Genomic DNA, 9,684 nt, shown 5'->3' on the forward strand with positions numbered 1-9,684 from the left:
GCTTTCAGATAGTTGTCAGATTATAATGTAGTAGAGATTTTGCACACAGTTCCAGATGTTGTTTAGTTGTGTTCGGATTTCATTCCTTATTGTTAAACTAAATCCAGAGTATGACCATGTTTCCGTATCAGATTATATTTCCGCATCTCCTTTTATTATGTTAATGTTGTGCATGATTACCAGATAGAGTAGGACGCCCGGGCCTTCATGGTTTGGGATGTCCGTCACGGCCAGGCATTAGTTCGGATCGTAACAGAATCATACCTGAAGTGTCAAATAAGTGAGGATAGCTAACTTACATCTCTTCCTTAGACTCAAATAGCCTTATCAGTTGGATAATTACACCATAACACTTTGACTGAAATGATTTTTTTCAATCTCAACTGTCGCAGTTGCCTATCAAGAATAGCTATCGGGCTTTTCTTATAAGTAGGGATGGCAATGGGGCGGTGCGAGTGCAGTGCGGTGCAGGTTTTAATCTATGCGGTGCGATGAGGATTTTAAGTTATGCGGTGCAGTGCAGGTTAAAGTAATTTTTTTTAAAATGGTACGGTGCGGTGTGGGTTGCGGGTCTATGCGGGTTTAAATTAACAAAAAAATAAAAAATTAGTATTGTTCTCGTGAATATACCTAAAATTATATGTGTTCTTTACTTAAATTTTATGATAATTAAAACTACATGCATAACACTACAAATAAATAATTTTATAGTAGCTTTTTTAAAATCTTTATTCATTTGAATAAAATTATGACATTTGATCATTACTTGTACACGTTATACTTTTTGACAATTTTTTTAGTGAAAAGTGATATAATAGAAATTAGTTATTATTTTCTAGTTGTAGATTTGAAAATATTATGATTTTCAATGGAGTTATAAATTTTTCAAAAAAAAGGGAAAAAATAAAAACATGGGGCGGTGCGGTGCGGTTATCCGCGGGTATGAATGTGGGGAGGGTTTATGCGGGTTTAAATGTGATGCGGTGTGGTGCGGTGCGATTTTAAAAATTTTGGGTTTAGTAAAAACCCGCACCGCACCCGCACTGCACCGCACCATTGCCATCCCTACTTATAAGTCAGATTTTGCATCAAGCACTACATTCTCTGGCCTGGATCTTTTGATGATCATCACGAATATACCATCTAAGCCTAGACACGTGAAACACAGGATGAACTGTAGACAATCTCGGAGATAAAGAAATCCTATATGCCACCAATCCAATTCAGTCCAAAATCTCATAAGGACCAATGTATCTAGGACTTAGCTTACCTTTTCGGTCAAATCACATAATTCCTTTCATGGGAGAAACTTTCAAAAAGACTTTTTTTTCCTTTTTCAAACTCCAAATGACGGACCCTCTTATCTGCATGGGTCTTCTACCTGCTTCGTGACGTCTTAAGTTGGTCCCGTATTACTAAATTTTTCTCCAATGCTTGTTGAACTAAATATGGACCTAATAATTGTGCTTCGCCGGGCTCAAACTATCCAATTAGTGAACAATATTTGCAATCATACAGAGCCCCATATGGTGTCATTTGAATGCTATACTAGTAGATATTGTTATAACCAAACTCACTAAAAGGAAACTGGTCATCCCAATGGCCACCAAAATCAATCGTGCAAGCTTTAAGCATATCCTTCAAGATCTAAATAACTCCTTCAGACTGCCCATCGCTGAAAAGATTTCCAAAACTTAGGAGTGAATTATGCATCGTGATTAGTTATGATTGAAATAGGCACACCATGAAGCCGAACTCTCTCCTGGAGGTAAATTTTTGCTAACTGTTCCACGTTATAAGTAACCCAAACAGGTTTGAAATGGGAAGATTTTGTAAGTCTATCCGCTATCACCCAAACTAAGTTGTGCTTTTTGAAGGTATTTGGCAACCCAATAATGAAATCCATAGTAATTTTTTCCTACTTAGGGATAGTCAATTTTTGCATCATTCCACCAGGTTTTATGTGTATATTTGACCTACTGACAATTTAAATAACTAGTCACATATTTCAAAATATCAATATTCATACTTTTCACTAGTACAATTCGTGCAAGTCTTGATAAAGTTTCGTATCACCAAGGTGGATAAAGTATCGTGAGCTATGAGCCTCTTAAAGAATTAGTTGCCTCATATCACCCACAGTGGGAGCACATAATCTCCTATGATGAATTAGCGTGACTTCACCATCAATAGTGAAAGACTTAACACCATCATTTGGCACTTGATCTCAAAGCCTAACAAGGTAGGGATCATCATATTGGCAAGTCTTAACTTGCCCAACTAAGGATGACTGAACCACCATAATTGTAAATAACTTGCCAGGCATCATGTGATCAATTCAAACTCCATGATTGGCTAAAGGCTGAATATCTATAACCATAGGTCACCTTTCTGTAGCAAATCGAGCCAAGCTTTCCATAGACTTCCTACTCAAGGTGTTTGTTGCCATATTCACCTTCCTAGGATGATACAAGCTAGTGAGATCATAATTTTAAGTAACTCTAACCACCGTTGTTGTCTTAGATTCAAATCTCTTTTCTTAAATAAGTATGAAAGATTCTTGTGATCAGTATAAATTTCACATGGCTCACAATAAATATAGTGATGCCAGATCTTGAGTGGAAATACAATCGCAAACCAGTTCTAAGTCGTGAATCGGATAATTCTTCTCATGGACTATTAACTGTCGAGAGACATATGCCACCATTTTACCATTCTACATCTAAACACAACCCAATCCAATTCGAGATGCATCATAATAAATAGTGAAACCACCCTCTCTCGTAGGTAAAGTCAAAATCAAAACCAAAATCATTGCCTTCTTTAATTTTTGAAAACTTTATTCAAATTCATCTAACCGCTGAAAAACCATATTTTTTTAGGCAAGCTGGTAAATGGAGCGGCTACCTTCGTGAAACCCTCTACAAACCTCTTGTAATAATTAATTTGTCCCAAGAAAATATAAATCTTTCTAATAGTACTAGGTCAAGGCCAATCTAGAACTTCTTCAATCGTCTTTAGATCTTTGGATCAACATGAATCTTATCTATTGACACCACATGACCCAAAAATAAAACATGCCCAACCAAAACTCACACTTTGAGAACTTGTCATAAAGCTTTTGTTCTCTAAGTGTCTGCAGCACAACTCTCCAGTGTTGCCTTTATTCTTCCTAACTTCGAGAGTAGACCAAAATGTCATCAATGAGCACAATCACAAAATGGTCTAAGTATGGCTTGAATACCATGTTCATGAGGTCCATAAATGTTGCAGGTGCATTAGTCAATCCAAACGACATTACTAAAAATTCAAAATGCCCATACCTAGTCTAAAAAGTTGTCTTAGTGATATCTTCAGCCTTGACTCCTAGCTGATGATAACCCAATCTTAGTAAATTTTAAAAAGTAAGTAGCACCATGTAAATTATCGAATAGACCATCAATACGAGACAAAGGATATTTATTCTTGATTGTTACCTTATCTAAATCCCTGTAGTCAGTGCACATTCTCATTGTGGCATATTTATTTTTCACAAATAGCATAGGTGCACCCTAAGATGACATACTAGGCCAGATGAATCCCTAATAAAATAATACCAGGAGTTGAACCTTCAATCCTCTCAACTCAGCTGGAGCCATATGATAAGGTGAAATAGAGATAGGTTGAGCCCCTGACACAAAGTCAATGTTGAACTTAATTTCTCCTATTGGAGGTAGCCAAGGAAAATCATCTAGGAATACATTAACAAATTCTCAAACAATAAGAACATTGTCAATAGCAACATCTTATGCTCGAGTGTTATGGACAGTAGCAATAAAATTCAAACACCCATTATTAATCATTCCAAGTGTTTTTACATTAGATATTATCTTTCCCTGAGTCACAAGAGTCATAGCTTTTCACACTTAAGATGGTTATCCAGGAATATCAAAACGTATAAGCTTAGCATAATAATCAACCAAAGTGTAACATGACGCTAACCAATCCATACCCATAACCACATCAAAATCAGACATTGACAATAAAATAAGATCAACTATGGTGTCCTTACCCTAAATAGATATCACACAATCTCTATAAACATTATCCGATGATATGGTCTCCCCTACTGGGGTCATAAAAATATATGGAATAATAATATTCTCAATCCTTCTTTATAAGAATACAGCAAAAAATGAAGGCATATATGAATATGTAGGACCAGAATCGATAAGAGAATATGCCTCATGAGAATTTACAGTGATAATACCTATAACTATTGCATTAGATGCCCCTATGTACTATCTAGCCATAGCAAGGAATCTCGGTGGTCCACCTTCTTTTTAAGAACCTTGTTGACCTTTTCTACAAACACCTTGTGGAGGGATTCTAGCTGGCTGAGCATGAGAATGAGTACCTACGATATCTCTCTACACCTATACAGTGTCTTGACTAGAACCAAATCTCCCTTAGGACAAAAATTAGCAATATGCCTTCTTTCACCATAAGTATTTCAAGGACCACAAACTCCAAAATAATGCCCACTATGGTTCCTACCATAATTAGAACATTTTGGATGTTGTCTAGACTAAAAAGAACTGCTACCCTTTCTCTGCATCGATTGTTGACCCTATCTAGCTAGATAACTATTCCTTAAAGATTGACCCACTAACTCTGACTGCGTAGTCTTAGACTGTCCATGATGAAAATCACTCTTTCTCCCAAACAGAGCACAACTAAACCTATGTGAGTTACATACCTTTTTGTTTTATTAATTAATCTTCTCCATCTCATAATAAGACTCAGAATAGAGAGAAGTGTCAACCACCTCAGCATAGGATCCATTATGCACATCCCATATCATAGGACGACAATAATGAGCCTCAAGTCCATCCATAAATCTTGGATAATTTAGTGAACTTAGCTTTATATTCAGTAACTGTCATAGATCCCTATCACAGGTCATTAAACTGGTGTCTTATGTTATCTTATTTGCTAAAAAGAATAAATCTGTTTATAAATACTGCTGAAAAATCTAACTAAGTGATCGGTGGTAGTCCTGATTGTCTACCCCTCAAAATAAAAGTCCACTATGCCTCAGGAGACCCTAAGAACAGAAAAATGGTAAATTCTATGCCACAAGTCTCTTTCAATCCCATAGTCAGTATCTTCTCACAATAATCAATAAAATTTTGAGGCTCAGTAGTAGATACTGTAATATCAAACTCTTGTGGCTTAATATCCTTAGGTTTCCCCATAACTACAACCTAATGATAAATTGTTTGAGGTGCTTGAGAAGCTGCAATATTCAACTGAATTTGTGTCTGTCTTTGTGAAGTAGTGCGAGGAGCTAGATCTCGACCCTGATTAGCAACCAATGCCTCAAGTACATTTAAAAATCCTACCATTGCGTCCACAGGCAATGTAATAGTAGGTACAAAAATTGGCACTGTTTTTGGAGCATCCCAATCAGCCTGATTATGCACTTGCTCAGAAGAAACAACTTAGGGTTGGCCCCATTTCCCAACTTCAGGCTGAGGACCGGTTTGTATCCTAGTCTGCAGCCTAGTCAAATAAGACCCAAAGCGACCACCATCATGGGTAAAATCATATCCAGCACCACGTCTAGCAGGTGTATTAGATCGACTAGTAGAAGTAAAACCACATCTCTTAACCATCTGTGAAATAATATTTAAAGGTTAGACTTCATTCAACTCAATACACCAACAATGAATGAAAAAAGAAAAATTTCCTAGATGTTCTAGAGCCTCAAGTTCATAAGTATGGGCGCCTATATACTTATAAAAAGACTCTACCAAACACTTCTTTATGACCCGAGACCTAAAGCCTAGGATTTGGTACCAACTTTGTCACATTCCAAATTAATCTCTAGGCGTGACTGAAACCCACTAACACCACTTACAAGGAGAATCAATTGCACATACAATCACAAACATATACAACTCCAAATGCATGGAATAATCATTACCCAAAGTAATTATCCAACCAGATATCGTATAACGATTTATGAAAACAAAAATAGCTTAGATAATAAATCTCTAGCTCAAATCTCACACTAAGACCATAGAGTATCTAAACAGAGTTACATGAGTTCAACTTTCGAGCATGCAAACCAAATGAAGAGAAATATAATCTACAAATAGATAAATTTGAATGACATCCTCCATGAATAATGCAAAGGCTTACCTCAATAATAGAATTCACACGTATAGACTGTTAGCTACTAGTCTCTCCTTTTGCAATAATATCTGTAGATAGGGGTGGGCATGATATGGTGTATACCGAATCGAAAATTTTGATATCATGATTTTGATATTATGGTATCTAATATGGTATAATATACATTTTAAATTTTTTTTTAGTATATGGTATGATATTCGGTATTTATAAATAACATACTGAAATAATGAATGTCATACCAAAGGGTGTATATATATATATATGTATGTATATCACCTCAACAATGGAATTCACACATACAGACTATTAGCTACTAGTCTCTTCTTCTGCAACATATCTGCAGATAGAGGAAGGCATGGTATGGTATATACCGAATAAAAAATTTTGGTACTATGATTTTGATATTATGGTATTTGGTATGGCATATGATATACATTTTAAATTTTCTTTGTATATGGTATGGTATGCAGTATTTATAAATGACATATCGAAATACCAAATGCCATACCGAAGAGAGAGTGTGTGTGTGTTTATATATATATATATATATATATATATAAATGTCAGGACATTGAAACTTTGACTACTCTATCTTGATTGCAATGTCTTCTTTTATGTAATTGACTATCATAAAGAGTTGTTTGTACTTCTTTTTGAATATTTCTACGTGTGTTATGTGTATTACGATACAATTGAGAGTTGATTTTGAAAATTCAAAGTAATCATACTTTATTATACGAGCATATATTGTCAAATTTGAATAAATTTTGGTTACCGATTATCATACTGCAAAATGCAAAAATCAAATATCAAAAAGCCGAACCATATCGAATTAATATAGTATGGTAATTATATAGTATTTTTACAAACTGAATACCAAAATTACTATACCAAAATTTTAAATATCGTACCAAATCATACCATGCCCACTCCTATCTGCAGACATGCTAGTAAAGAGTGAGCTCTATATAAATATAACTAAATAAGATCCTCGACTCGCTACTTTAATACCCCTGAAAAAAGTGTTAGAAAATACAAAGCACAACAAAATACATAAATAACATGCACACAATATCTCTTATAAGGTAATGCTCAATAAGATTCAAACGAAAGTTCAAAAAGTCACTCTATATGTCAACTTAATCAACTCTCACGGTTTGTCATTAATTACAGTGAAGGTGATCAGCCTAGCACCTCGAAAAGCTCACAACAACAAATATAATGCCCTAAAAGTCTACTACGGCAGCATGTACAAACCCCTAACATATTACGGCAACAATGTATGCCCCTAGAGACAATAACGGCAACGAAGAAAATATATTCAACATCCCAATACCTCGCATATTACCACTAAGTAATTCTCGGTACATTTCACAAAATACATATCCACAGCTAGTCAAAGACCACTGATTCTACCAAGCCCACGCTTGTCCCAACACATGGACTAGGCGAATATACATACATACATCTATATCTATATCTATAATCTATAATATATTAAAAGTGTGAAGACATTTACAAAAGTGATTTGAACTTTTTGTCCTTCATTAAGAGTATTCGCAATAAACAAAATCATCTCTTTACTATTTTTTTAATTTGTTATTTTGTTATAGAAAAATTTAAAATCTTAAAATATATGGTAAGAAATAATTATGGATAATATTATTAATAGAGTGTACAATTAAAATGGGACTAATAATACACGCGCATATAGCTTTTCTCTCCTCCCTCTCTTTTTCCTTTTCCGTTCCCCTCTTGAATTCATATTTTTATGTTTTTCTTTGAATTGTAGACGGAGTATGTAGCAAAAAAAAAGAAAACAAGGTTTTTCAATCTTAGGTTTTGTTGGTTTCTGCCACAACTGAATTAAAGGTATGAATATTTATATAGCTAAATATAGTTGAAACAACTTAAAGTTATTACTATAAAATAATGCATTCAATTTTTATTAGATCACATCATATCTATATATTTATAGATTACTTTGAGCTTCTGTTTTGAGTGTATATTGTTTTTTCCACTAATAAAGTTTAGAAATTGAAGAGATCTTTGAAATTTGTACTGCATATTGATTTTTATTAATTATCTGGTGGATACATGGCTGAAAATTTATTGATTATGTTGGTTTTTATTTTGAGTGATTTAAATTATTGTGTTTATTGTTGAAAAGGTTCAACATGTTCTCATCACATTTCTTTAGTAACACAATATATAATATTATCGATTTTTGTAAAATTACACTTCTATTTCCTATACTGAATTCTTCATATAATTGAGTTTTCATAATTTTATCTTTTGAGTAAGTAAGGCTAAGATTATTTATACTCCACCTTTCTTATTTTTTTTATTATGTTCATATTATATTAATATGATTTTTTAATTTTTTTAAAAAATAATATTTATTTTTGTGTCATTGTTTAATGGCTAGGGATTTGAAGATGGATCTAGACAAACTCAAAAATGAAGATAGTAGAAAGAAATAGTACTGTGTTTTGATGTAAAGAACAAAAGTTGTATGAACCTCAAGAACAAGGGATTTTGTTTGCTATAAGGTAACAAATTTATTATGTACGCTCAAGTATGTATGTGTGTGTATATATATATATATATATATTACTAAAGTATCATCAAGTTTACAATAATATTTAAATTAAATTAAGAGTAATTATTTTTTCAGTTATTTTTTATTTTTATGTTATCAAATTATATGTACCATATATATTAGACAAAATTGTCTTTTCACCTTTTTTATTTGAATTATTATATTATTATATTTTTATAATGTTGAATATTAACTATAGTAAATATATTTAAAAATAATAGAGAAAAGTTTGTTAGGTGTAAAATTTGTTGATTTTTTCTATTTTTACGGGAAAAGGTTTGTTTTCTTAATGTTTTCTACGTATTTTCCTATATTTTATGGAAAACATTGATTTTCTAATATAGACTTCCTAAATATATGGGAAAGGTTAGTTTTTAAAGGTAATAAAATTATTTTTATGAAAAATAGTTATTAAAATATATGAATATATGAAATACTCCTAAAATATTAATTAGTGTCCTTTTTGGTTTATGAATTCTCTACTTTTATATATATGAAAATCCTTTTAATTTTAGATTCTTATTTTGTTACGGTTGTTACGAGGTAAGTTTTCTAAAGTTTTAGTATATTCCTGAAGTTTTCACTAATAATTCTTGAGGCAAATCGTCACGAGGTAATAATAATTTTTTGATAGACAATTGCTATAATATTTATTATTAAAGAAGTAAATTTGCCTGTGACTTGAGAAAAGTTTTCTCAAAGTTTAGTATAAACTTGAAGTTTACAATAATAAAATATCATTTATTCTTGATAGACAATTGCGTGTCCAAGTATTTTAGATACATATTATTCCGTTTATATAATTTAAATAGATACAAACTTTTAACGTGGGCGACTATTTTCTAATAATTTTTTTTGCCGTGAGACACACGTGCAAAGCACGTACACTTGACTAGTACATA

The 9,684-nt window shown here is 32.8% G+C and overlaps 1 long non-coding RNA gene across 1 annotated transcript in view; it reads right to left on the minus strand.

The window, feature by feature from the left end:
• Window positions 1-1,219: 1,219 nt before the first annotated feature.
• Window positions 1,220-9,684, minus strand: part of LOC124898990 — a 10,359-nt gene continuing 1,894 nt past the window's right edge. The window contains exon 2 of the long non-coding RNA XR_007056130.1: window positions 1,220-5,657. This is a non-coding gene — a long non-coding RNA (uncharacterized LOC124898990). The remainder of the gene's footprint in view (window positions 5,658-9,684) is intronic.

Source organism: Capsicum annuum, chromosome 5 (genome assembly GCF_002878395.1).
Source record: "Capsicum annuum cultivar UCD-10X-F1 chromosome 5, UCD10Xv1.1, whole genome shotgun sequence".
Taxonomy (NCBI): domain Eukaryota; kingdom Viridiplantae; phylum Streptophyta; class Magnoliopsida; order Solanales; family Solanaceae; genus Capsicum; species Capsicum annuum.